A 6000-nucleotide genomic window follows, 5' to 3' on the forward strand; every position below is an offset into this window, starting at 1 on the left:
TTTAGTTTTACCTGGTTTTAAACTTTATAAGTAAAGTCACTAAGTACGTATTCATTTGTATCTCTTTTTACTCAACATAATGACATTGTATTATTTTCTGAATTTGGACCTATTAAAATGCTGTTGATTTTTGTATATCATCCTTTGATCCAGCCAACTTGCTAATCATAATTTATTCATTTATTCATATGAATTTTTTTATATATCATATTGTTCACAAAAAAGATAGTTTTCTTTCTTCCCAATCCTTATAGTTAACATTCATTTATCACTTTATTGTACTCTTCATTTTTAAGACCTTCAATCAAATGTTACATTGAACATACATTTTTATCTCCTTCCCAGTCTTGAAGGATACAATATTAGCATTTCACCATTAAGTATGAGAGATGTAGGGTATTTTTTAGAAATACTTTATGAGATTTAATAAGTTTCTATTTTTAGTTTAAAAGAATTTAAATAATTTATTAAATGTTTTCTCTGCAAGAGGTATAAATAGGATAGGCTCCTCTGTTCCCATTGATCCAGCAGAATTTGAGCTTCCTGTTCCTGCAACCTTAGGCTCTACGAGATTTGAGTTTCTGGTTCCCAATGCAAAATTCTTTCAACAAAGGGTACAACTAATATTCTAGTAAACTGGAAATGGAGACTGGCACATGGCTACTTTGAGCTTTGAAGGCTAGTGAACCATCAAGAGAAGAAGGCATTACTGGACTAACTGAAATGAATGATTCTGCACAGTGTAAAATGGAGGGGGCGGGAGAATGTCTAGAATAGAGGAGAGCCTCGGGAATGACTCAGTACTTCTATGCCTGTGATAATAGTTAATGGAAAACTACACTAACTTCTCATGACCCAGACCTTTTAGGAATGACAGTTTGTATCACCCCCAGCAGGAAAGAAACTGACCAGCTGAAGTGTTTCTAAGGGCAAAGGGATATGGAATAGATAGCACTAGAAGAAAGTTAGAAATACTAGCAATGAACACATAGCCAGTTATAAAAGCAGAAACTGTAGTAGTACTGAGTATTTCATCTCAAGTTTGAAATGAATATATTCATTCAATTTAAGTGATTTTTCTTTGTTTTCCTCCCATCTTTCATCCCTCTGTTATCCAACGTAAAATGCGTTAATAGTGGTTAACCTTATTGTCTAATATTTGGGTTACAGAATATCAAAGGTATAGTGTGATTCAGCCCAAAGAGGGATGGGCGTCACCTGTGACTGAGGTGATGCAGGGAACTGTGCATCCTCTGGGAAGAGGGTGAGAATGTTTTGGTTGTACAGGGATAGATGAATCATTTTAAGTGGAAGCATGATTTTGCTATTGTCTTTCTTTGGAAGTTGATTGTGGCTGAAACTGTATTCCCCAGGACCTCTTTTTAAGGTTTAGGATTAGAGTTAGTCAAAAGAGAAACTGCTGAAGATTGGGAAGACAGAGACAAAGCGGCTGTCCTTACTTTCTGAAGGTCTTCATGGTTAGATGTGTGAGAGAAAGAGGCAGAGAGACCAGGGGACTCCAGGTTTTCTTCGCTCTCCTGCTCTGGATACGCTCTCCTGCTCTGGATACGCTCTCCTTCCCACTCGCCAGTCCGGCTGACCCACAGCACCCCAGGCTCACCTGGAGTGGTGGCTTTCCATTCAATCACCAGCCTTTCTGCCCCGTCTCCTCTGGCAGCTGCTCATATTCTCTTTCAAGCTCCCAACTTGCTTCAGTGCTTCAGCAGATAGGCTAGCAGCTTGTCTCTCAGGCTCTAGCTTCCCCTTTGAGGAGGACCATCTTTCATAATTGTTTTACTTATTCCTACAATAAATCACTTATTCCATGATGCTCGTGGTTCTGCTTTCCTGTGGAATCCTGACTATTCTACTCATATACCTTTCTACCTCCAGAAATTATTTCTGATCTAAAATTTTTGTTTTATTAAATATTGTTCATTTATTCCTCATATGTTGTAGGTTTCAAAGTTCTCCCTGTGACTTTATTCTTTGTTAGAATTTTGGAGGAGGAGTTGTCATACACCCTCTCTTTTCTCTGGGCTTTGTTCAATTAAGAACAAACAAAAGCACCAAGCCAGAGCCAAAATACAGATTCAGCTTAATAATGAAAAAGATAATCTTCAGGAATTGAGAAGCCAGCCTTCCTCCTATCCCAATTTAAATATTCCCAGTTAGTCCTCAGGGACAAAACAGTATATCCCCACTCTGAGGAGGGCTGTCCACTATTCCCCACAAGGGAGAGGTAACAGGAGAACATGCTTCTCGTGAGAAAGGACAGGTGCCAGGGAAAGAGACATACCTGCGCTGCATGTTTCTAAACTGCCCCGCCTCCAGAGTGACATAGCCATGGTGTCAGGCTCTCCAAGTTTCACCAGGCAGATGAGGCACTCCTCCCAGAAGGGGCGGGGGGTGATTGCTGAGGTACCCCAAGAGTACGTCTCAGACGATTCCTTCTTCTGGTATAAGGGAAGGGCCCTCATTGGAAACCTGGGGACATGGGACTCAGGATCTCGCCTTGACACACTTCACCTGCCCTTTTTTCACTGCAGCGGAAAGCTACTTCTTGTACATACTTTAGCTGTGGCTACCGTAACTGACATCTCCTACGGACAACCTTACAGACTGCCTGGGCCGTCACCCGTGTCTGTGTGAGTTTTCTCAGACTCTACAGTGTGGGAAAACAGAATTCTGTACTTGCATCCTTTGATGCACAGGGCTGTCCTGAGCCAGGGTTCTGACCCTTAGATATATTAGGCGAGTGTTGTCTCTTGAAATGCTTCTGTTTTTATGATAAAAGGGGATAGACACAGCACAGGTATCACCAGCCCTTCCCCTCCTTCTTCCTGTCTTACATAAGCAAGCGTCTTCTAATGCTATTTGTTGAGGCAACAAACACAACAGAGGAAATGTCATTACTTATATAAAAAAACCCCTACAAACTATTTTGAATTGGGAAGGGGAAGGTCTTGGCTGGTGGATTATGTCAGATTTTGAGGCTTTCTGCCTATCTGTCTTAAATTATAGGACTATAATAAGAACTCTGAGTCATCAATATTTTTTGCAATACGCTTACCTTAATTACAAAAAATATCAGCACATTTTACTAGCCTCTCACATTGTTAGTACCTTAGAGATGGTTCTCAAATTTGAGCGTACATCCAAAATCACCTGGAAGACTTGCTAAAATACCCGTTGTTGGGGCCTATCCTCAATTTCTGATTCAGTAGGTCTGGAGTGGGTCTAAGATTTGCATTTCTAACATGTTCCCAGGGGATGCTAATGGCATTCACGGGGACACCATGCTTTGAAATGTGCTATTTTTACAATATCAATGCTGTATTACCTTCTAACACACCTATTTTAAGGAATAGACCCCAGCTGATGTAGGATGTTGTGAGGAACCATATTATGTTAAATTTTCATAATGTAGGAATGCCTAAGTGCCTCAAATGTCAGGAGCACATTATCAAAAGTTGCCTCTCAAAAAGAATAGTGAAGATTTTCTCTCACCTTGGTTGACGATTCCTTGTATCAATCTCTTTAAAATTTAGAAACCATTTGTAAAGAGGACAAGTCATAATCAGTATTTCTTACCACATCACTTTTTGATAAAAATTAAGAGATGAGATTAAACCAGTTTCCAGTTTAATAATAGACTACCTCACTTTTTTTTAGCTGATGGAACACTGAATGATTTTAGTTTTGGATATCATTGGTTTGATAGAGCTTCTATTAGGCATCCGTCTAAGGATAAACCTATTGGAAGATAACGTATCATCAAATAGAAGGGTCTAATCTCCTCTTTGCAAGTTAAATAAATTAATATGGCTGACATGTTTTATCACACACAGTTGGGTTTTCTGATGTGCACTTCGATGATCACTATCATTCAGCTTTCTTAAAGGACCCAGGCATCTCATTAGCATTCTATTACTGAACAGTGCGATCATTTGCGCAGCATCTGGAGAAGGATCATATATTTCATGGGACTCCTTGGCTTAGTGACAAGAAATGCTCTGGTAGTGACCCATGAATAGAAAGCAGGAATCTTTCAAAAACCTCTTTCAATTTACAAGCCTATTTTTTTCAGAGTAAGTTTTTTATTTTGTAATACTTGTAGTAAAAATTTGCTTGGCTCTCTCCCTAGTACCTCTGTTTACCACCAAATCTAGGAATGCATGGTCTCTCTCTGTACATTCATCCCCACCCAACCAACTTAGTCATTCCTACCTTTGATCAGCTATCATTTTTAAAAAACCTTGCAGGACCCTGGCCGGGTACTCGGTTGGAGTGTCATCCTGTACATCAAAAGGTTGCAGGTTTGATCTCGGCTAGGGGCACTTACGGGAGGCAACCGATCAATGTCTCTCTCACACATTAATGTTTCTCTTTCTATCTGCCTTTCACTCTCTCTAAAAGCAATTAAAAAACAAAACAAAACAAAACAAAACATATCCTCCGGTGAGGACTTAAAAAACAAAAAATAAAAACCCTACAGGGGAGGGAGAGGAATGATTTTACCTTGGCGGACTTGCTGATGATCCAGCTCTAATTGGATGTCCAAATTCCACTACCTAGGCTTTCACCTTTTAAGTAAATCCTACCTTACAACCAAGTCCTAACAAGTGGATTCTTGACCTGCCCTATGTGTTCTGGTTTTCTCTACAGAGCCCCATTTCCTCCACGTTTACGATCTTACCCAGTTTCCAGGTCTTCCGAGAACTACAGCCTGGCTCTCCCATAGCCTGCCTGCCTGCCCCAGGCTGGGCAGACTGCTGTGCACCTGCCACCTGGGTCCTGTCTTCACCAATATCTGTGCAGGACTTGACCTTTGACAAACCACTCTCTTTTTATACACTTTCTTTTTTGATCATCAAATATGGTCACGTGAGCATATCTGAAGAGGCTAGCAAATAATCAACAATGATGTGCGATCAGGTCCTCTGAACATAAATTCGGTATTGTTTTTCTTAACTCTCCCTATGTGCCCAACTTCACTGAAATTCTACCACATACATCTGCCTGAACTTCTTTTTCCTGCTTGCTGCTGGGACCTTCTCTAGAGCAGTGTGCTCTCCAGATAAAACTGGTCTTATTCATTTTGCCTCTCTGCCCGCTCAGAACTTATGAGAAGGAAAAGAAAAAAAAAAAAGGTCTTCAAAATGTTTTATTGTTTCACTCTACCTGAGTTGCATTAAAGGACAGTCACAAAAGATATAAGTTGAGACAAGGAAGAACAATTCACCCACAACATAAATTTATCTCATAAATAAAGTTCTGTTTTTATAGCTCCCTGAAATTGCTAAGGGGGGAACTCCCCTATCAAATCTCAGTTATTTTTCAGTTTTCCTCTCTTTGCCTCTGTGGCACCCTGAATTCCTTCTTTGTAATGCTGTCTCTTTTGTTTCCTTGTCCATATCTCAAGTTTCCCTCCTTGGGGAGGGAGTGTGGGAGAGTGGGAAGAAGGGGATGGGGAGAGGGAGACAGAGCGCCTAGGTACAGATCCGGGCACCAGCAAGTTACTTTAGGTCAATTACTGAACTTCTCTGAGCAGGTTGGGACGGCCAAGGGTGCTGGCATCCAGAGAGCAGGCTGGTTATTACCTGGAAGCCGATCAGGCCCTGGGACCTGTCCCCACATCACACCCGTTTTTCAAAAAAAAATGGCAATAATTGCTTCCCTAACATTCTCTCCAAGTGAGACTTACTGAACTTTGTGAAGAAAATGCCCTGAGAGTGAGAGAATTAATATTATTACTTTGATTTTACAACATCTTACATATTCCAAGTATTTTTTGCATGTTATTTTACACTTAGAAATTTGATGCTTTGAGATCTTAAGTAATGATCCCAAGGCTGCAAAATTAGAGTAGAAACTGGAACCAAATTACCTATGTTCTTCCCCTCACTGTTTCCACGGAACACATTTGTCATTACCTTGACCCTGGATTACAATCACCTGCAGCCTTGCTTCACCCATTTTCTCTTTTATTTTCACAAG

The sequence above is a fragment of the Pteronotus mesoamericanus genome, unplaced genomic scaffold, assembly GCF_021234165.1.
Source record: "Pteronotus mesoamericanus isolate MK-2021 breed Mesoamerican mustached bat unplaced genomic scaffold, CSHL_Meso_final contig_42, whole genome shotgun sequence".
Taxonomy (NCBI): Eukaryota; Metazoa; Chordata; class Mammalia; order Chiroptera; family Mormoopidae; genus Pteronotus; species Pteronotus mesoamericanus.